The sequence below is a fragment of the Jaculus jaculus genome, chromosome 4 (assembly GCF_020740685.1).
Source record: "Jaculus jaculus isolate mJacJac1 chromosome 4, mJacJac1.mat.Y.cur, whole genome shotgun sequence".
Classification (NCBI taxonomy): domain Eukaryota; kingdom Metazoa; phylum Chordata; class Mammalia; order Rodentia; family Dipodidae; genus Jaculus; species Jaculus jaculus.
This window is the reverse complement of record NC_059105.1, coordinates 59242968-59266712: the sequence shown is the minus strand read 5'-3', so window position 1 is coordinate 59266712 and position 23745 is coordinate 59242968. Positions and strand designations below refer to the sequence as shown.

Genomic DNA, 23745 nt, shown 5'->3' with positions numbered 1-23745 from the left:
AATTGTCCTAACCACTCAGTCTAGTCAGGCATGTTTCTCACTTGTCCTGCTACATCTGCGCATTTTCAAGTAGAAATTTGTTGATACATTCAGAGAGTTTTCAAGGAGCTAAATGATGAAGCATTGGGGTGAGAAGAGCATTTATACCCTGCTTATCTACACAAGTGGTTCAAAATAACATTTTCTACTTTTGTGTCGGGGTGAAGGAAGAAAACAAACTTCAGTTTTAGTTTATGTATAAAGTCCAGAAAGCTGTCCTAAACACCCCAGGCTGTCTAGAGACTGGCCTCTCAGTGAACCACACAGATTGACCCTGTGCGAAGGACGTGTGACAGAAAGAGCTTGTAGTGGAGGCATGAGGTTCCACTACTGTATCCTCAGATGTTAATGTATAAGGACATTAATAAATGAAACACATAGATATTCTGACTGAGTAAGTCTCAGACACAGATTTCTGCATAGCTGACAAGCTTCCAAGAGATACTGGCACATGGTGGGCTATAGACCCACCTTGGGCTGATAGAAGCCCACGTGATTTAGTGAGATACCAATCCCACCTGCCACTCTAGGCATACTGTGTCCCTTCTAAGCACTTCTGTTTCCTCCTTCATGCGTCCAGGCAAGAAATATCCTTAGCAACAATTTTTTAATATTTTATTTATTTATTAGAGGGGGTAAGGAGGGGCGGGGAGAATTGGTGTGCACTCTTTCTGGATGAAGTGTAAGGGATGGAATAAAGAGGTGTATGGTAGGTCACTCCTCCTCTGTCTCCTCAGAAGAGACAAGAGAAAGCATACCCAAAGTGCTCACTGGGATTCCGTATGAGCTCCAGGAAGATGTTGTCTACTCTAACCCATCTTAAATAGAATATCTTTCCAATAGTAGGCTACATCAAGTAGGCCTCTCTTTATCTAACCAGCTTAGAGTTTACCACCTGATCATGAGCAGGCTTGGATCTCAGTAACAATGGCACACATATCTAGAAAGGAGCCCATGAGGAGATCATACCACGAGGTAAGAGCTGGACCATGGAAGAAGCATCATGTGTGAGAGGAGCCAACTGGGATGCAAACTGACTAACTGAAAGAGCGGGCATGGGAACCAGACAGAGGATGAGTTATGGGGCTATGTGGACAGAAATGGGCTCAGGGCAGATTTATTACGCTCTATTTCTACTTTGCAAGCATGCCTCACAGTCTCAGAGGCACAGACTTCCTCAGGACTGAACTGTTACATCCAGGGACGCTGTCTCAAATCATCTAATTTGGTGAGATGAGAAAATCACATCTCATAAAACTATCATCCCTTTCCTAAAGCCCGTATAAAAGTTTACAGGCTGTCGAGGTGTCTAGCCATAGCATTGAGCTTCTATTATAGGGATTTGGAGACAACATATTTAGAAAAGAAAATTATTTTAATGAGAAATGCTACTGCTTATTTTGTGCATTCGTTCTTTACAATCCAAACTTGGTAAATTTTTTTTTTAATTTTTATTAACATTTTCCATGATTATAAAATATATCCCATGGTAATTCCCTCCCTCCCCACCCCCACACTTTCCCGTTTGAAATTCCATTCTCAATCATATTACCTCCCCATTACAATCATTGTAATTACATCAAACTTGGTAAATTTTTATAAGGTATCTATTGTCAGACTCAGGCACTGCTATGTCACATTCATTTAGTCCAAGCATTTGCAAATAAAGGAATCTGGACCTGAGTGTGATACAATATGTGATATTTAGATACCACCCTGCCCCCATTTCCTGTCTCCTTAGTACCATTTATGTCTTCTGTGTAAATGGTGAAGTAAATATATTCTTAACCACTGTGTAATGGGTTGCTCTCTCAGACATTGTACATGCAGGAGCAGTGTGTTTCAACTCGAGTACTTCTAGATAGAGAATTAATGATGTTCAAAAACACAGACATAGGGCTGGAGAGGTTGCTTAGTGGTTAAGGTACTTACCTACAAAGCCTAAGGACCCATGTTCAATTTCTCAGTACCCACAAGGGCCAGATGCATGAGATGGCACATGTGTCTGGAATTCATTTGCAGTGGCCACAGGCCCTGGAAAGCCCATTCATTCTCTCTCTCATTCTCTTTCTCTCTCTCTCTCCCCCCCCCCTCATCTATCTCCTTCTTTAGATAAGTAATAATCAACAGCAGGAGCAGCTAACTAGCTCATCCTCCCACCAGGGCTGCAGAGAGGAGCACATCTGGTGCAGGAGACAAAGGTGTCACATCAAGTATCTCTCTTCTGTAGTGGGGGACATTCCCTGGGCTTCATCCTCTTCACTATCATTCCTTTTCCTCCAGAGGCAGAATGGATGGGAGGGGTATTTCAGAGTACCGAGGCAGAATCAGATAAAGAAAGAATAGTGTGGCATTTTAGTTCCTTACCTTGAGAAAAGAATAAAAGTCATTCCAGGCCATTCATTGGGGGAGGAAAGTGAGTTGGAAAGATAATCAGTCAACAAACTTTAGTATTTGCTTTTTGTAAGACATTTATATGAACATTAACTTAATAAAGTAACAAGGGTGCCCTCAAGGAGCTTGCAGTATAGTGAATAATCAATGCAAAGGACTATTAAAATCTAATATCATAAAGCACCACATAAGAATAGAATCGTGGCATGGGAACATGCAAAGATGGTTAACGATAACCTGCTCACAATCTATAAGTCCTTGAAGATGACCAGAGACCTTGATCCTAGTGTGAAGAGCAGGAAATGGTTTAGAATTCTGGCTAACCAAGGACAACCTAGGATCTGCACTGTTGCAGCATTAAAGATAATGTTATGTCATGACTCAGATGCTCAGATGGATTAGTGTTAAAAATCTAGGGGAGAGCCAGGCATAGTAGTGCATGCTTTTAAACCCAGAACTTGGGAGTCAGAGGTAGGAGGATTGGTGAGAGTTCTAGGCCACCCTGAGACTACACAGCAAATTCCAGGTCAGCCTGAACCAGAGACCTTACCTCAAAAAAAAAAAATCTAGGGGAAATGGTGATTACTGTTTTCTGCTTTAAAGGAGTCCAAAATCATCTATGTTTTTTATATCTCCTCTGCTGTCTATAGCAAATCTTTAAATTATTTTAACTATTATTTTAAATAATAGTAACATCAAGGAGACATGTAATTGTGACCATCTCAGCAGAGGTTTCACTTTGTGCTGGGACTCTTTCCATGCTGTCTGGTGACTGATCCACCGGTTGCCTACCTTCAGCTCAAAGGAGCATGAGACTTCAAGGCAGCTATGCTGTTGCTGGAAAGACAGAATCATTAGAAAGTTCTTTCTCATATTGAGCTGAAACCTGTCTCCCCATAATCACACCCACTGAATCTGGTCATTCAGCTGGAACTTCAGGAAACAAATCTACCTCCGTGGCCACATGTCACCCCTTCAGTGTTTGCAGGCAACTGCCATGTCTGTTCAAAGCCTTTTTATCTGACACAGATGGTGAGGCACATGCCTGTTCTCATGCTAAAGTGGGCTAAGGAACAGCAGATGGAGGTGGAGGAGGCTCAAAGATTCTGCTGTGTCTCTTATCATGCTGGGTTCCTTTGGAGTGGTTGTGGCCAGGTCAGAAACCTGACCCCCCATATTCCTGGTCATTAAAAAAAAACAAAAAAAAAGCTAGAAAAGGATGAAGAAAAGGGCTGGTTGAAGAGGCTCTGAGAGTGGTGTGACCTTCCCAATTAGGCACACGCTCCACAGACTATTAAAACTCCATCCTGCAGAGGTGTCCTCAAACCACCTGCATAATTAGTGCTTGGGAGCTGTTCAGATGTTACCTTTTACATTTTTTTTTATTTCTTGGGGTTAGAAAATAAACTTGTCACATGATCCATCATGTATCTGGAGATCTGGGAGGTCTGTTGTAATTCCTGCAGGTGTGTTTATCCGGTTGGCTCTATCCTTTCCTGAGTAGCTGTAGCTTTTTGCCCACTGCCTACCTTGACCAATCTCTGCCTGGTCCCCTCAGTTACCACTGACCCGTCCTTAAAGTTGAGGAAAGAATATACTATCAGATAGGGCTGAGTCGGTCTGAATGTAAAGTTCATTGACAGCATGACTCTAGAACAGATACTCCCGTCCGCCTTTTTGCCACCTGCCCTTGAATCTCTGTCCAAGGTTTGATAGATAACGGTGTTAGTTAACCAAAGAAAACATAATTTCTGGGTTTTAAAACAAAATGGTCAGAGTTAAAGCTGAAACTAAATAGTTAATGATATGAAACCACCATTTGGAATATCACATTTGCTGATGACCCTATGTAGCAACATAGACAAGTCTTTCTTTTGCATTTAAAATGGAAATATTGAAGAGCCCACCTTAAAGTCTCAGAAGAATTGTCTCAGATTATAAGCAATTTGGTTATAGCTTTAGATCATTCAGAAGCATGATCCCGACACTCAGCTGCTCCTAAAGGTCAGATTTCCTCACACCCATGTCGGCCAAGAGCATGTTGTACTGCTCTCTTCCCAATGCGAGGCACAAAAACAACCGATCTAAGAATGTGTGAAATGCTTGGCAAACTTAACCTAGCTTATGTCAGCTATGCACAATGAAGAAAAAAGACCTCAGAGATTTGGAGGGCTCACTGGGGCCTACTGGAACAGCAGGGTGAACGTGCACCATCACACCCACATGCTGGGCACAGCAGTGAGAATGTGCGCCATCACACTTGCACGCTGGGCACAGCAGTGAGAATATGCGCCATCACACCCGCACCCTGGGCACAGCAGTGAGAATGTACCCCGTCCCACCCACACACTGGGCATAGCAATGAGAATGTATGCCGTCACACCCGCACACTGGGCACAGCAGTGAGAATGTGCGCCATCACACCTGTACACTGGGCACAGCTGTGAGAATATGCACCGTCACACCTGCACACTGGGCACAGCAGTTTGAATGTGCTGTTACCAACTGTACAGTGGGCACAGCAGTGTGAATGTGTGCCACCATACCCGCACACTGGTCACCCACACACTGGGCACAGGAGTGTGAATATGTGCCAACACACCTGCACACTGGGCACAGCCCTCTCAGCTTCATCTTGGCAGCTGTTGAAAGAGAAATTGCAGAGACCTTAGAGAGGACCTGATGCTCCTCATTAAAAACCCACAAGGACAGGACATATGATTGTACCCAGGAGACTGAGAAGGGAGAAGCCTAGAGGCATGAAACTAAAGAGACTGTTGACAGTCAAGCATCCCACTATCTCCATGCCAGCCAAATGACCACTACAGTTCATGGTTACTTTCAAAGACAAAACTCCATACAGCATTGGCCAGAAAGCTTTAACCAGGCATTTAAGTGTTGGCTCCAGAATGTCACCTCCTTTATTTAGTTCTGTAGAGCTAGTACTCGGACCTGGAATACCAACACCCAATATGTGATGCTCGCCTAACATTTAGGATGAAAAGTAGGAGGCTGGTGGTTGTCACTGCTGTGAAGAGCCGTGGATGACTAAAACCCATGGGTGAAGGCCAATGAAGAATCACAGAAGTCACACAGGAGGTGTGTGGCACTTAGAACAATGCAAGGAAAGAGTGTTAGTGTGTCATAGGAAAGCTGAGCCTGGCATATTTTACTCAAGCAGAAAGAATTCTGATATGAACCCTAGTTAATAACTAGTGCTAATCTCTGAGTGTGGTGTGGGCTTCTCCTTTCTGCTGTGGCTCTGGTCTTAAATGTCCCAAGAGATGGAATGTGTTAAAGGCTTGGTCCACCGCCTGTTATAATCCTAGGAGGTGGCACACCTCCAGAGGGTGGGACCTGGCTAGAGAAAATTATTTCCTTGTAGAGGTGCCCTTGAAGATATGGAAAGGCTCATCTCTTGTTCTCACTCTTTCTTTGCAGCACAGCATGGGAGGTGAGCAGCTTGGCTCCACCACGAGCTCTCCACACGATGCTCTCCCTCACCACAGGCCCCAAAGCAATAGAGTTAGTTGATCATGAATCAAAACTGCTGTAACCATGAAACAAAATGAACCATTCGGCCTTTAAGTTGTTTATCTCAACTATTTTGTCACAGCACCAGAAAACTATACAGCCTTCAAGGATGACTACGAAAAATCTGCACTTTGAACAAGCTCCCATGGGCTGTTTCAATCAAGTCTAAGAATGATGGCACTGCAGATGTTTTAAAAGGAGTCTGCTTTGGACTGCAAGCATGGGGCAGAAGTAGAAGGTTAAGCAACACACACACACACACAGAGACAGAGAGAGAGGGATATTTACTTCCCACATTCTGAGTGAGGACGTATTTTATTGTTATGAAACTGTGACTTGCCATTAAGAACCATACATGGACTGCAGAGATGGCTCAGTAGAAAAGATCACATGCTACACACGAATGAGGGCTTGAGAGGGCCTGATTCTGACTTCCATTACCAAACACCCACATAAACAGCTGGGTGTGACTGTGCTTCTAGGGAGAGAAGACTAGACAATCACTGGGGCTCACTGGTCAGCCATTCTGACAAAAACCAGCAGATCCAGGTTCAGTGAGAGACTTCATCATAAGAAAATATGCAGATCAGTGAAAATAGAAGGATGCCCAACATTCTCCTCTGGCCTCCACATGTGTGTGTATGGGGCACGTGCATCCACACACATACGTGCATACAAAACATATGCATATACAAAATAACTATACATGCAGTCATGAGGCATTTACAAGATTTAAGCTCTTCGTAGAGTTCATCAATTATAGCTTTCTCTTGCCAATTACTTTACTTTCTAAATCCTAACATAACAATCTAATTCAGACTTTAATATAAATGCCAGTGAAGCCAGGATGACCCAAGACTATCCAACTCCAATTCAGGTACCCAGGCAGGAAGTACACTCATCAGTGGATGTCCCCTGACTCTAATGATTCTTCTTCCCAGGTCCCTTGTGACTCCAGTCACTCCCCAGCAGCCTATGTGTTCACATAGGGTCTATCCCTGGGAAGCACAGTCATGCAGAAACTATAGGCTCTTCCCCTTGGTCTTTCCTAAAGTTCTAGAACCTGCCTTTAAACTGGTACAATGGCAGCATGTCTGTTATTGGGGAAAACAATTGCTCTCTGATTGGACTTGAGGTCCATTCCCCAATAGGGCATTCCTGCCTGGTAGTTAAAATGTAATCAAAAGCTGGGGAGGTCATAAGCCCTAGGGGGTAAATTAATACTGTTGTATATATTGTGCCCACCAAACTGTCCTGTAAATACTTATGTTGATGCCCATATATTAATGCTACACTCTCTTTCTGTTATTTAGAAAAGCTTCTCTTTTCAGACAAACATAAACACAGGAGTGACTAAACTCACCCCAGTGCTAAGAAGAAGTACCAGTAGCGGGTTCATCGCTGAAACATCTGTATCACATCCTCCAAGGCTCAGGGTCCATTGCCAGAGAGGAGGCACAAAGAATGTAAGAGCCAAAGGAAGGAGATGAGCGCACTGCAATACTGTCTTCGAGACACTGAGTGACAATGGTATTCATTCTCTGTAAGGACAGTGACTGAAGCTACTACATAAGACCTACATGATAGGAAAGGAAAAAAATGATGACATCAAAGTAGAAGGGAGATTAGTTGGAAAGAATGGATTCAGTTGGAGGGAGATTTTGGAGGGGAAAAGAAGATGATGGGAGGGAATTATGATCATAGCATATGGTCTTATGTTTATGGAAGTTGTCAATGAAAAGTTTTAAAAATGTATCTGAGGGACTGGAAAGAAGGCTTAGTGGTTAAGGCACTTGCCTGCAAAGCCTAAGGACCAAGTTTGACTCTCCAGGTCCCACATGAGCCAGACACACACAAAGTCACACAAGCATGCCAGGTCACACATGCACAGAAGGTGGTGCACCGTCTGGAGTTTGATTGCAGTGGCTGGAGGTCCTGGTGTGACAATTCTCTCTCACATTCTTGCTCTCAATCTTACTTTCTCATATTAAAAAGGCCAGTCTACTGGCTTTTGCCTCCCTCCCTCTCTCCTCTCTCTCTGTCTCTCTCTCTCTTTCTGCATGCATATACATCTATATATATATGTATATAAATAGATAGATAGATAGATAGATAGATATAGATATAGATATAGATATAGATATAGATATAGATATAGATATAGATATATATAGATATAAAATCTCACAGTTACTCAGCATCAAGAGTTCCTGTAATGCTTACAATTCCATGCCTCTGTTCATTTTCTCATCTCACTGTTCTAAAGTAAACAAGGAAAAAAAGTAGAGGAGAAAATATAAAATATGTCATTGGAAAATACCAAATGAATTTTAAATTGAAACTCAGAATTTAGAGTTGCAAAATTTCCTCTGGCAAAGAAATATGAGCACCTATGTGGTATGTGATATTAATAATTTAACTGTATAATGTACAACTGTGGTTATCTTATGAAAACTGTAGGTGCCAACAACTTGGTTAAATATATAACACTGCATTGTCTCATTTCATCCAAAGCAATTCCTTATGGTTGTCCTTCATTATTTCTTAGAATTGAGAAATAAGGATATGGAAAGATTAAATAACTGAGTTGAAGTCATACAGCTAATAACTGAAAGAGCTATCACATTCCCAGTCTGACTATAGAATGTAAGCCTAACCTTTAGGCTGCATATTCCATTTTCAATTGTGCAATATTTATAAGAATCTAACAACATGTAAAATAAACTGATTTAAATCAAAAACATTTCACGTATATAAAGCCCAAATGCCTCACATATAAGTACGTATATGTGTATGTAAGGAAGGTTTCTTGTACTATTTCCTTATTCCAAGCCTTAATTTTTTTTTCATTAACTATAAGGTAATACTTTCCTTTATGCCAGTAAGGTTGTTTCCCTACTCTCAAATGACAAAATCAAAAATTGTCACAGTATCCACCCAATTCATGCCTGAAGTTTAAAGGTTAATGTTACTGCCACTAGGTTTTTTCTATTATTACATGTAATGATTAATTCCCAAAACTCACATTTTAAATATTTTAAATTTTCTGCCTTTTTCTTCTAATTTATCATGAGAATTTTATACAAAAGTCACTTTTCGAGCTAAAGACTTGATGACTACATGGCTATCTTTGATGGGTTGGTGGTCAATTCTGCATCCCTCTAAAGTGTCCTCAAAACAGAAATCTCTTAAGCCTGAAAGAAATTAAAATCTGAACCCTGGTTAAAAACCAGTGTAAGATGGCCAAGTATTCAGAACTGGAGCATATAAAAGAACCCTACTTAATGGACTGTGCAAGAGGCAAACTACTTAACTAACATACATCAAACATCACAGCTCTGTCAAATTTTACTCAATTTCCACACAAGTCTACTAAAGCAAAAATTTAGCAGTCTTTCATGTAGCTCAATTTATTTTTTTAACATTTCATCCTGTCTTCTTAATTGTGTTATGAAAAAAAAAACCTACACATAAACTGGGCGTAGTGGCCATGCCTTTAATCCCAGCACTAGGGAGGCAGAGGTAGGAGGATCGCCATGAGTTCGAGGCCACCCTGAGACTACATAGTGAATTCCAGGTCAGCCTGGGCCACAGTGAGACCCTATCTCCAAAAACCAAAGAAAAATGGGGGAAAACAACCTACACATAACAGCATGGAAGATTAGCACTAAGTTGTCAGTGCAGCTTTAAATATATATATATATATATATTTTCTTCCTGATTAAAAAGTACAGAATGCCACAGTGAACTTGGTAGGGAAAGGGCTCCCCTGCAATTCTTGTGCATGCAAAGGAAACAGCAGAGCAATCCCTGACAGTCAGAGTGGGCACCTTCCAGACTCACCGGGACTACCAAATACCCTTTTCCTTATTTTTCAGATGTAGGCAGACAAAAATGGGATATAAGCCCTCTGTTATTGGTTATGTCCACTTATCTAATCTTGTTTTGCTGATATAATGATAACATAATAGCATAATGGCTGTTCAGAATCTCAGCCAAAAGGAGGAGAAAAAGTTGATTAGCTTTATCCTGTACAGGACAGAATATCTCTGTGTGTGCTTTTTTATTTTTAAATTCCATTTTCCATTATAAACTCAGAAATGTAAATGCTTTGCACATTCATATTTATTACCAAAATAAAATGCTCTCTCAGGCCCATGAATTTCAATCCTTTTTATTTGTTGATGGTGGAACTGTCTTTATTAAAGGGCTAAGTCATTTTTCATAAAGTAGGTACGAAAGTCTGGCCATCTCTTTATATCAGTTTATAAGTATTTTAATCTATCTCTGCTATTTATGAGATCATAGACCTGGTGTGGCACCAAATGAATCAAAACAACAAAAGGGTGGTTGATTTTTATATTAGTATATATGCCGTCCCTACTTTTTCATTGACTTCTGAAACATATCCTCATAAATTTGTTTTCCAACTGATTCCAGTGGCTGGAATCACTCAAAGCTGAACAGGGGGTGAGAGAAATTTCCCAAAGCAAGGTGCCACGGTTACCCTGGTAGTTGAAGGTTCAATCCTGTGAGCAGCAGAGTGAACAACCACTGCCACGTCCACAGCCACCTACGTGGCCAGAACTCTATTACCAGCCCCGCAGATAATATCTCACATGTGTTCCACCACAACCAAGTCAACCCACTGCACAGATGAAATAATCAAGGCCCAAAGAATTTAGGTAACCCTTCATCTCCTAGTGCTTGAGCCAAAAGGCTAAGGTATGGTTCAGAATAAATTTCTTAGCCACCCCATTCCACAGACTCTGTTGGCCAGATGCTGTAGTTCTTCACCAGGCTGGAAACGAGGATCATCTGGGGAGATTTAAAAAACTACATGATAAACCAAACCATTACCTACAGAAAGGCCAAGAGCATCAGTATCTTTAAAAAGCTCCCAGAAATATTTTTAGTGTGAACCAAGGGGCGAGGACAACTGTGTAACAGCTCCAAGGAATAGTCATTTTCTTAAGAAATAGTAACATACCAGGCCTGGTGGCGCATGCCTATAATCCCAGCTACTAAGAAGGCTCAGAGGAAGATTATAAATTTAAGGTCTGCCTGTGCATCTTAGTGAGACCTTGTTTAAAAGTTAAAAGCAGGAAAGGAGGTTGGGGAGGTAGCTCGGTGGTGGAGCTCTTGCCTAGCATGTCCAGGTTCAAACACAATGCTACAAAAAATTTTACACAAGATAAATGACTGTCTCCAACAGTGGAAGCTCAAGTTCTTTTGTTGTTGTTCTTGTTGTTGTTTTGTTTTTTAATTGGGAATAGGACCAAGATGCAGGAACACTAGGTGGGTACATGTGCCAGCCCCAACATCAGCAAGCCTCATATCCTCCCCAGCCACTTCCTCTGCCCCATAGGACAGAGGGTCCACAGGATCTATGCCCTTGTACTGAAGCCCACCCAGGAAGCTTATCACTCACGCCCTCTATTGTCAGAGGAAAGGAAACAGCTTTGCTCCAAGTCAGAGGCCCACTGGCAGCAAGGGCAGAAAGCTTGAGGCGCCTGTGCCCTGAAAATTCTGGAAACAGTGGGAAAACAGGTGGGGCAGGAAGTCAGCCCAGGCACTTGAAGAGAATTTCCAGAGCCAGAGAAAAGCAAAGACAAGAAGGAAAAAAAAAAAAATCAAAGCAGAATTAGGAGGGAGAATAGCCACAATGTATCATGCTGGGAAAATGAGAAGGAATGAGGGACAAAGCACAGGACCTGGCTGAAGAAAAATCTACAGAGCAACTCCAGTGGCAATAATGTAGCTCTAAGATACCAGGGAAACCCATGGGAAGCCCCACCCCTTTCATTCAGCCTTGGGAAGCTTGTCTGGACCTTGCACTTTCCTAATAAAAAATAACTGTAGCAACCCTAACTGGAGCACAGCGGCCAGGCAGGGCAGCAGAGCTGCCCGAAACTCCCCCGGCTGCTCAGTTTCCCTCCTGCCTCCGTGCTCAGTGTGACCCCAGGGTCAGCTACCTCAGCACTACCTGGGAGCTTGTTAGGAATGTGGAATCTTGGGCCTCATCCAAGGCCTGCTCAACCAGAATCTGCATTTTAATAACATTTCTGAATGATTTATATGCATATTAAATGTGTGAGAGGCACAGGCTCTACTGGAGAACTAAAGTGAAGTGTAAGAAAAGAAAAGGCAGTTGTTATACCAGCTGGGACTAGAGAACTAGACAGATCAAAATCCAACTAGTTAAATAATTTGTTGTGCTCTATGATATACCAGGCTCATTTTAGTAAAGGAAGGTCTGATGTCAGGCGGGGTTGACGCAGTGGGAGACCTTAGGGAAGAACGCAGAAAACTTGTATCAGCATAGATGAGAAAGACTGACTTGCACTGAAAGGAGGGGTGAATTGGAAGGTAGGAGAACTCCATGAGTCAAAGTTGATGTTCAAAGGGAGGGAAAGATCCAGATGGCATTGGTACACACTCTGACAGGTAGAGGTGATTGCAGGGAAAGGCCTGTTCCCGCTGGAGGGAACAGCATCGACAAAGAGGCAGAGCTCAGAGATCTGCTATGTGTTATGAGAGCCCTGCCTTCAGCACAGGGCAGATGAGGGTGTTTCAAGGAGGATGATGACGGGGCAATGCTTCAGAGGATTAAAGGGAGCAGCCACAGCCCGTGGGACTGCCGTGGCCCCATTGCAGCCATGCCAGATGAAATTTTAGCAGTGGTTTCCGATAGTGAAAAATAATTGAGCATATGCAAAGCTATATACCTAGCCTGTAGCAGGTATACAAATATTTACTGAAGACACTAACAAGTGAATAAATCAACAAGAACAGGGTATACTAGTCACAGGGTAGAGGGTCTCTGCTCCTAGAGTAGACGTTTGGTTATCTGCTCAGGGCACTGCAGAAACACTCATTAGTCAGTGGTTGAGCTTGGCTGTGCTTTAGGAAATGCAGTCTGTAAAACAGTATGATATGCATCAGGAAGAAGACAGACAAAAGATGGGCAACTAGTCTGCAAGACAAAGTGCTAGTGTGTAGAAAGAGGGAAGACTGAACAAAGGCCATTATCTCCAGGACAGAAGGGGGAAGCAGCACTGTGGAGAAGGAGTCTATGGGACTATTTGTGAACTACATGTGTGTGTTTGGGGGGGGGGGGGGAGTGCTGCAGAAGTTCTGGGATTGTGGAAGAAACAGGAAAATTGACACAAAGTTACCCCTGTCCATTTAGATTAAGAACACTGTTGACTGGAGTTACATTTGGATCTAGAAAGTGATGGCAGATGTAAGGCACCAGAGAGAAATAGAAGGCCATCTCTTACAGGCTTCATGATGCAATGGGACGCTCGAGAGGAAAGCGGGGGTAAAATGTTACTTTAGGTAGAAATACTCCACACTGATAAAGGACATAACAGAATAAAATGCAATATACCATAAGGAACAAGATAATAATCTATAAAGCAAGGAAAATCTAGAGAAATCCCGGGAATTAAAAAATAATAATGATGAAGAAAAAGTAAGACAGAGCATATGGAGACCATGGGGAACCGCAAAAGGAACTGGGAAATAATGAGATGGTATGGAGAGCCACATTAAAGACAAAGAAACAACCAGACGTAAATGATGGGCAGAGGGAGATGCAGCATACACACACTGTCTTTCAGGTCTGCAAAGATAGGAGATCTTGGAAACTCAGAGCCAGTTCTGCTCTTTATTTCTGCAAAGTTTGTCATAAATGAAGTTGTCACTCCTGTGAGGCGTTAGCTAATTGCTCATGAAAAAAAAAGACTATCAATTGTTGCTATCCAAGGCCAAGCAGTGACCTTTTCAAGCTCAGAAGGAAAGGGGGTTAGTGTGACTCTCTGCAGACACTTTATCTTCCAGAGTTGTGTGTGGAGGGATTTTTCCTACCTGAGAGCCAGGACACTTGTCTGAAGAAAAGAACATTGAAACCACCTGATCTACTCTGACAGACCATCATGCAATACTGTTATTTTGTGAAGTTCTCCTCCAACTGTTGCCAGGTCTCATTATCTGCTGTGTTCCAATGATGAGAACTAACTGTACTTCTGGCTGGACTGAGGAGGCTGCCATCACCTCCACTGTTTTCTTTTCTGCCTCAGTTCCAGAAAGATACATTACATTCATTGTGGGTTTTGGAATAGCTTTATTTTCTCTCCTCCCCCCCCCCCCTCTCTCTCTCTCTCTCTCTCTCTCTCTCTCTCTCTCTCTCTCTCCCTCTCTGAATCCGAATCCGAATCCGAATCCGATTCCGAATCCGAATCCGAATCCGGTTAAAAAGCTGCAAACTCCTGACATTGTTTTCTTGTATCAATGACAGCGGTTATCACGTCTTATGTAACGTCACAAGATGCACTACCGCTCCATAAGGATCACAGTGAACAAGGACAGCGGTGCTTCCTATGAGAGCTTTACCTTGCCACCAGCCGTCACCATACACGCACCCAACAGAGGTCAAGGAGAGCCACCAGAATCGCTATTTCCTTCGTGGTTTCTCACCCTAAGCTTCGTCAAATCACTTTCCTAAGTGGGTTGAGTGTAAGTAATAAATCCAGAAATAACTGACTTATGGAAGTACAAAATCTGAACAACCAATACTTTCACAAATAACTGCATTTTCACCTTGCAAATCTTAGGTAGCCAAACTTGCAGCCCGGTATTTCGCATTTTAAAGGCATTCATCTGTAACATGGAAGGGACGGCACTTACTTAATGCACACATGACATCAAACTGAGATGAAAGGACTCTGGAATCTGGCAGACTCAAAACCCAGAACAGTGAAGGTTCCTCTTGCAAGGCAAAGTGTTCAAGATGCAGCTTAATAATTTTATGGAAGGCTCTGCTTTTCATTTGATAAATTTATTTCCACTATTGTGTGGAAGCTACCAATTCCCACTCTGGGCTGGATCTCATAACACAAATGTTTTGCTTCTTCTGTTTAGGTTCCTTCCTTCCTTCCTTCCTTCCTTCCTTCCTTCCTTCCTTCCTTCCTTCCTTCCTTTCTTTCTTTCTTTCTTTCTTTCTTTCTTTCTTTCTTTCCTTCCTTATATATTTTTTTCCCTATTCTGCCCCATCTTGACCAAGTTTGCAAATGCCTTGTTGTAGTGCTCACCAGACAAGCAAAATCAGGCAGAACCTCCTACCTCATTTCTATATGAAAATGAAGGCAATAAGCAAAACTGTGATTTTTCAAACCGGAAACTTCGAAGCCATCCCCAAACTGTATTTGTTTGTACTCAAGGGAGGTGTTACCATTTATTTTCCTGGAAGGACCAAGATCTCTGTCCATCCTGGTTCACCCGCCAACCGTCCTCTAGAGCCTAGGAAGCAATGGCCTGAGCATCCTGGGCCCGCCTTCCCCTCCTCGCTCCTCAGGCCACACACAGCAGTGTTGAAACAGATGGTCCTCTCCTCCTCTTCCCCGTCCCTTCCGCCTTCCCACAGTGTCCTCCCACCCTCCGCTGCCACCTCCATCAGCGCTCCCAAGGCGAGGCTGCCCTTCAGCGCTTCCAACAAGTGCAAACTTCCCTCACCTTCTCTGGGCCCCAGCATCCCCACATCTCACCTTTGGTCAGCCAGTGGCATGCTCCTGAGACTCCACGCTTCCACTTGTATCCCTCCTGGCCCCGATGTACCCGTTTCTCTTTAACAAAAACAGCCGCCAACCCTGAAGTTCCCAGGGGCAGAAGCGCTGTCGGTCACCTATGCAAGGCTATGCCTGGGCTCCATGGTTTTCCACGCACCCTTTTCCGTCCTAGCGAATCCCAGCCCACCCTGGGGGCTCCTCTGCCCCAGCTGGCTTCCACGACCTCCTCCTGAACTCTGGGGGCGGGGGATCCTGAGACGCCTCGTCTCTAGGGTTCGGGGACTGGTACCTGGGCGTCCCCCTCTACAAGTGGGACCTCGGGACAAAGTGAAAACTCTCGGGATGTGGGGGATCCCAGTTAGCCCCACCAGGAGAGGGGCGCAGCCCAGCGCCCGCGGGCTCCACGGAGCCAGGCGGGGGACCGAGCCCAGGACGGCGCCTGCCCGCCCGAGGGGGACCTGGCGCTGGGCCGGGCGTCCTAAGCTTACCTCGGCGGGCAGAGCGCGGGCGCGTGGGGCAGCGACTCCTCCGGCCGGGGAAGCTGTATCTCGCGCTCGGGCGGTGGCGGTGGCGACAATCCCGCCAGGGCTGCTCTGAGGCTTCGCGCAGACGCTCTCCGGCGATCTGCTGCAGCCCGGGCGGTGGCGCCGGCGACAGCTCGGCGCGGCCCGGAACCGTCCCACTCTTGCGGGCTCGGGGCTGGGTGCCGGGCCACGGTCCCCGCGCGCGGAGCGCCTGCGCGCCGGGCCTCGCCCAGGTGCGGGGCGTGTACCCGAGCCCAGGCGCACGACCGTGACCCCAGGAGGGACGCGCGAGGCGCACGCTGGGGCAGCCCGGCGGCACTGTCGGTGGACACTGCGGAGCCACCCGCCCGCGGCGCAGCCGTAGGTCCCGCCTTGCCGGGCGTGCGCGCTGCCCGGGGGAGACGCGGCTCTCGGGGCTCCCCGGGGGTCCCACGCGGTCCTCAGCCCCAGTGCTCCACGCCCCCCTCCAACCCTAAGCCCGGCTCCGCAGTGGCTCGGGTCCAACCCCTCACGTGCACCGGTGTGGCAAGTATGAGTTCAGCTGGACCGCAAACTCTCCTCGTGGAGATGGCCACTCCGGCTCTGCCTGCCCCTCCGGTGACCAGCCCTGCTTTCGCAGGCGACAGGGCGCGGGGTGGGCCGAGCGCGGAGATCCGCAGCGCCCCGGGAGCCTCGCCGCCTCGCGTTGCTGACCTGCGGGGCTCGGGGGAGGAGGGGCTCGTGTTCCCGGGGGAGTCCAGTGCAGCCCGTGTGCATTGAAGTTTCAAAAAGTACAACATGGCATCGGTGGCCCTGATGTAGGGCATCTTCCGAAAATAGTGCACGCGTGGCTAGGGCGCTCGCTTCTGTGAGGGGAAAGCACTTAAAAGGAAACCCTGAATGTGGAAAGGAAAAATAATTTTAAGGGCTCTCGGTCTTCTGAGATTGTTTCTTTGGGAAGAAGTCCAAGGGTAACAAATGACAAGAGCGCTGCATTAGTAGGCTTTCTCTCTTTCCCTCCCCTCCCCTTCCTTCCTTCTTTTTTCTTCTCTCTCTTTCTTTCTTTCTTTCTTTCTTTCTTTCTTTCTTTCTTTCTTTCTTTTCTTTCTTTCTCCCTTTCTTTCTTCCTGACCGGATGATTTTAAAATATTATACTTTGGTTCTTGTCTCAGATGATTGACACTAATTCCATAAATAATTAATCCGGCAGCTGTTAATGTCTTGGCATAATCGTCTAGAGTAAAATCGTAGCCGTCCAGCCCGAGCAGTGCTGCTCCCAGGGCGGCATTGGAGATGTGACAAATGCACACTCGCCGTGCTTGAGCTTCCTCAGGAAGCCGCCTGTTTATGACCCACCTTGGAACGTCGGGTGATTGCAGGCGCTGGCACACCTGAGGTCCCGGCGGGAGAAGGGAACATTAATTTGACTGATAGTCTTTATATTTTTAGAATCCAAACATCTTCCGGCTAGGCGGACTCACTCTAGTAGGGACAGAGCCTACTTAGGCGTGTTCATTCTCACGACTGCCTCTCTTTGAAATGACTACCGGAAGCAAGCTCCAAAATTCACCCCCCCACACAAAAAAAAAGAGCAGGAAGAGCGACAGTTGATGAAAGAGCCTTTAACAAAATTATTCTCTTAAGGTCTCTTCCTCTCCGTGAAGGTTACAATGAGAACAAGTCTTTCAGGAGTTTGAGGATGGAGTTCTAGGCAAATTGGAACAACTGGAAGTTGGAGGCAAAAGCTTTCCATGAGAAAAAAAAAAAATAATGAAAAAAATTAAAATAACAAGCAGCTTCTAATGCTTTCTCCCTCGGAGTTCTGCACAGTGTGGCTGCTTCTGAGCTCACAGAAGTATTGGCACTCCCTCCCCCCTCCCCCCTCCCCCAAGAATCTAAGGTTCACAGAAAGGGAAGGGTTCCTCCAGGGCTCAGGTCAACACCTTGAATTGTTCTTGAAGATGCAGATGCGTAGAGTGAGCGCTGCAGACTGGAACACCTGTGAGAAGTGCTCCCGTGGCTTGCACGATTTAGCAGGGTGTGCATTCTTTTAGGTCCTGCAAGCTGCAGATATAGCTTTCTCTCCTCCCTATCTATTTTTAATCACCTATATGTGTGGAAAATAATTCAAGAGTTGCATTTGCTAAAAGAAGCATAAAATACTTGCAGACATCTCTCGATTTTTTTTTTTTTTTAACCTGTGCCGAGTGACTAAGAACTATTGCCCTCCATGCCCTTGCCAAGGCAGGATTAAGGCCTCCAGAAGCCCAGGCGCCAAAGCCATGGCTCCACGCTACCTGTCAATGAGTTTCAACAGGGAAACATTCAACTAGATTTAAAATGAGAAGGGGAAGAACAAAACGAGAAGGAGACAGATATATGGAGAAAATTAAGTCAACCAGCTTCCCCTCAGAAACTGTGACTGCCCATTGGATAACTTGGTACTGTTCTCCAGTGCTGTGGTCTGTAGAGAATCTTCATACAGTCAAGCTTGTCACATCCCCTCGCCCCAGAACCATGGCTACCTGGCAATACTGGAGCAAATCTGCTCAGAGACTTAGGAGTGAGTGAGGTCAGGTGAGCAGCAGGCAGAGTAGGTACAGCTCATTGAGCAGTGACAGGGCAGAAAGGGTTTATGGAAGTCTTTACCTTTCGTATTTAGAGGGACAGTTCTTCCTAAATATTTACTGATGGCCAATAGTAAAATTACACAAACCCCTTTTAAATAAATCTTTTTAAAATCCAAACTTTCTAGTAGATAAAAATTTTGAAGGTCTTTTCTTTAGGACTTTAAATCACTGGGATTTACTTATGTAACAAGTGTGTATAAGCTTTGTAAGATGTTATTTTAAAGAACAAGGCCCTGTAGACATTTTATTTTAAGGAAAATATTGTATTTATTATTTATTTGTAAGGTGGGGAAAGACACAGAAAGAGAATGGGTGCATACCAGGACTATTTGCCACTGCAAAAGAACTCCAGACATATGTACCATTTTGTGCGTTTGGATTAATGTGGGTACTGGGGAATCAAGCCTAGGCATTTAGGCTTTATAAGAAAGTGCCTTCAACCACTGAGCCATCTCTCTAGCCTCCCCTCTAGACATTTTAGATTTCTTTGCAGCCATCAGCAAGACTCTTGTCTTTCTGGTCTTGTGGATAGCAACATATTTTGAAAAACACTTTTGAAGTAAAAGACAATTAGACTAGGAAGAGAAGGCCAGAATTCTAATTTCAGCTATAGCTTTCAAGCCAGGATATCAGTCTTGTGAAATTAATTATATCAAGACTAATTATATTAGCCTTGTCTCAATAGATTACTGTAATTCTCCAAAGATATACTATATGCAAAATACTTTGGAAACTGTATAAAAACACAGGCTAGGGCTGGAGAGATGGCTTAGTGGTTAAGATGCTTGCCTACAAAGCCAAAGGACTCAGGTTCAATTCCCCAGGACCCACATAAGCCAGATGTACAAAATGGTGCATACATCTGGAGTTCATTTGCAGCAACTGAAGTCCCTGGCATTCATTCATTCTCTCTCTTTCTCTCCCCCCCCCTTACCCCCCTTTCTCATAGATAAATAAGAAATTAAAAAAAAATAAAAACACAGGCTACTATTGGTTGATAGGTATCTTGCTTAGCATCCTTTTCTATTTCCTCACTGTTTTTTTTTTTTTTTGTTGTTGTTGTTGTTTGTTTGTTTTGTTTTGTTTTTCAAGGTGGGGTCTTGCTCTAGCACAGGCTGACCTGGAATTCACTACATAGTATCAGGTTGGCCTCAAACAGCCATCTTCCTACCTCTGCTTCCCAAGTACAGAAATTAAAAGCATGCACCACCACACACAGCCCTCTCTGTTTTTAGCGCTATAGAAAATTTCTTTCAAGTGTTTTATACATCTTGTTTCCAGGGATGAAGAGATTGCTCCGGCAGTTAAAGGTGCTTGCTTGCACAGCCTGAACTCCTCGGTTCAATCCCCCCAGTAACCACTTAAAACCAAATGCACAGGGTGGTGCATGCATCTGGAGTTTGTTTAAAGTGGCAGGAGACCCTAGCACATCCATACTCACTCTCTTGCTTATCTGATTCTTTCTCTCAAGTAAAAAAATAAATTCAGGGGCTGGAGAGATGGCTTAGCGGTTAAGTGCTTGCCTGTGAAGCCTAAGGACCGCGGTTCGAGGCTCGGTTCCCCAGGTCCCACGTTAGCCAGATGCACAAGGAGGCGCACGCCTCTGGAGTTCGTTTGCAGAGGCTGGAAGCCCTGGCGCGCCCATTCTCTCTCTCTCTCTCTATCTGTCTTTCTTTCTGTGTCTGTCGCTCTCAAATAAATAAATAAATAAATAAATATTTAAAAAAAATTATCTAGAACTTCACTATTGGAGGGGGTTCTCCTCCTTTAAAAAGAAAAAAAATAAAATAAAATAAATAAAATAAAATAAATTCAAAAAAATATTGTTTCAATTTTCCAGTCTCAACTAGAAGTCTTGTTGACAACTTTCCTTTAGAGTGGCTGTAGTGCTTTGTCATGGAGAAAGGCAAGTTCTTGTGATCAAGGGCTTGAGTTCTATCACCAGGCTTACTAACTGGGTGATATTCTGCATAACCTCTACACTTCAGTTTTCTCATCTTTAATATGGGAAAATTATATGTCCTTCAATGTAGCATTATATTTTTAAATATCTTATTTATTTTGAGAGAGAGAGAGAGAGAGAGAATGGATGCACCAGGGCATCAAGCCACTGCAAACGAACTCCAGACACATGCACCACCTTGTGCATCCGGCTTATGTGGGTACTGGGGAATCAAACCTGAGTCCGTTGGCTTCACAGGTAACCACCTTAACTGTGGAGCCACTTCTCCAGCCCACAACATATTATTATCTTGAGTACCAAAGCAAATGAGAAAATATTTTGCAAATTTTAAAACACCTCACAAGTGTCCATTATAATTCATTTCAACAACTGCTTTGAGAAATGAATAAGGAGTTCTATCTCCACATTTGACATAAAGGTCTAAACTCTAATGTGCACTATAAATACAAATATATATGCCTAGTTGTTAGATACACTTATAAAAAGAAGAAAGGTGGTATGAAATGGAATATTTTTAGTCAGTGACTAAATTTTATTTATTTACAAGTGTGAGCTGAAATAGCCATACCCATTGACAATCCTGCAGACTGATTAGAACTTGGGAATTATGGAGAGTAGTAATATTACAGACAAAAACCCAAAATGATCTTGGGCTATCTTTAGTCCTCATAACAGCCACTTATTACCCACCCCTGTGTCTCACCTAGCATCTTCCTGACTTTTAGATAAAACTCTTGGAATATATTGCTAGGCTTTATTCACCTAGCCTTTACCCCAGGAGCTAAGACTGTCATTAGACAACACCTATAACCTATAACAGATACTTTCCTCCTCTGTTGTACCTGAAGATCCCATAGATAGATTTGATAAGGGCTGGAGAGATGGCTTAGTGGTTAAGGCATTCACTTGCAAAGCTTAAGAACACAGGTTGATTTCCCAGGACCCATATAAGCCAGATACATAGGGTGGCATATGCATCTGGAGTCCATTTACAGTGGCTAGAGGCCCTGGTGCACCCATTCTCTCTCTATCTGCCTTTCTCTTTCTCTATCTCTTTCCCTATCTCCCTCTCTCTCTCTCTCTCTCTCTCTCTCTCTCTCTCTCTCTCTCTCTCCTAACTAAATAAATAAATTTGATAAAATGCATTGGTTTAGGACTGTCTTTTGTTTGATGACAATAAAAGCTTATGTAACCTTCCATGATGAGAACATGTCACTCAGTGTAAACTGAATTCATGCTACATGCCATAATCACTCATATTTGGCACAGAGTAAACTTTGGAGCAAGAGCTGTGTTATGTTTTCACACAGAGGTGTATAATTTCTTGCAAATATTAAATAAAAAATCTTGTCTTTGTTTCAACTTCCATATGTTATGAAAAATTAATGGGATGTATGTTTTATAACATTTGTTCTTCAAGGCCTTAAACTCAAGTTCCATCAAAAACAATGGTATTTATTCAAACTACTCATATTAATTATTTTAAGAATCTCTGCCCATTCAATATAGACATGAATTGTAACAAAAAATCATGAAGGTTTTATTGATCATGTAATTTTCAGCTTCATTTTCTCATACATTTACTTAAAAATAATAGCATCATAAGATCTTTAAGGTCAACAAGTCGGTTTTATGAAGAAGATCCAGCTCAACCTAGACATTTATCTCTACAACAATCAATAAGAAAACCTGGAGGAGTTTGTTTTAAATAGAAATCTTAAGGTTATATCTGAGCTGTCACTGTGTGCTCCCCAGGTTTTTTTAATTGGACTATATTATTTTTTATTTTTTATTTTCTGTTTTTTCACTGTTTGTTTGTTGGTTGGTTGGTTGGTTTTGTTTTGTTTTTCGAGGTAGGGTCTCACTCTGGTCCAGGCTGACCTGGAATTCACTATGTAGTCTCAGGGTAGCCTACCTCTGCCTCCCGAATGCTGGGATTAAAGGCGTGCGCCACCATGCCCAGCTCAAACTATATTATTTTTTCAATCTAACTATAGTATCTGTATTCGGAAGATGAAAAGGAAATTCCTTACATCCCAAGCTTAGTTGAGGAACCATGAGGTTCTCTTTTTCTCTCTGTCTTGGGAGATTGTCTTTATGTCAATCATTAGTATTCTTGGAGTTTTGTCTATAGTTATGTTTCAACTGGAGACTGAGCTCCCCGTTATCTTCCTTTGTAATTCGAATGTTCTTAGTAACAAAAAGCCATGGATTTAAATTCCCTATTCATTAGTGGAGTCTTCTCTATTTACAGATTGTGGTTCAAGATTTTTAAATTCATTTTCTATATAGTTTTCCCAAGTGTGAATGAGCTCTGCTTTCTAGCTTTTCCTATAAAAAATGTATTTTCTTGAGATCTCCTATAATTGGTGTTTGATGTGACACTCTGCCCCTTCTCTCTGGCAGTAATGTCTTTTGTGTCCAGAGGAAATCAATAGTGTAAAATATTCCTTCTATGTTCTACCCATAGCTTTGCACTGATAACAGGACCTCATGCCATGTAGCTGTCCCTTTGAAACTGAAGCCAGCCCTGCCTTAGGCCCTGAGATGAAGGTTGCATGATTTCTCCACACCGCAGGTTCTTTCCTCATTAGATGGCAAGATGATTAGCCTTCTTGGTTCACATACCCCTGTGTGGTTCTTTGCTCTGAGACAAATCTAAAATAATTACTCTTCTTTGAACTATATTTTCAACTTTAATTTTCTTCTACTTTTTATAAGTCTGAAGAAGGATCAATATTCCTTTCCAAAATGTTGGTTTCTTTCTCAAGCTCAGTTCTTCCTTTGATTCCTTTGTGCATTAACTCATAACTAACTGCCTACTAACTGCAGAAGCTTCCCAAAACTAAAACCTTTTGCTTTCAAGTTGTAGTTTTAAATCGTTTTCCGTTTTAACTTTTGTCATAATTTTAGGTACATTCCTAATGTTATGCCTACTGTACTGAGTGCTTAACTCTCTCACACTTAACCCTGACTGAAAAAACACTGTGTTCCAGGCACTATCTGTGTGTTACCTCATTTTATTGTGTAAGAATCCAATAAGAGACAAAATGTTAGTCCCTTCTTAACAGCAAGCTTGCATATGATTAAATATGCATGCCAATGGGCAGTGC

General features: G+C 43.3%; 1 long non-coding RNA gene across 1 annotated transcript in view; it reads right to left on the bottom strand.

Annotated features, from left to right (window-relative positions):
- The window catches only part of LOC123460197, a 100958-nt gene extending 84836 nt beyond the window's left edge, over positions 1 to 16122 (bottom strand). The window contains exon 1 of the long non-coding RNA XR_006636850.1: positions 16025 to 16122. This is a non-coding gene — a long non-coding RNA (uncharacterized LOC123460197). The remainder of the gene's footprint in view (positions 1 to 16024) is intronic.
- Between the last annotated feature and the right edge of the window lie 7623 nt (positions 16123 to 23745).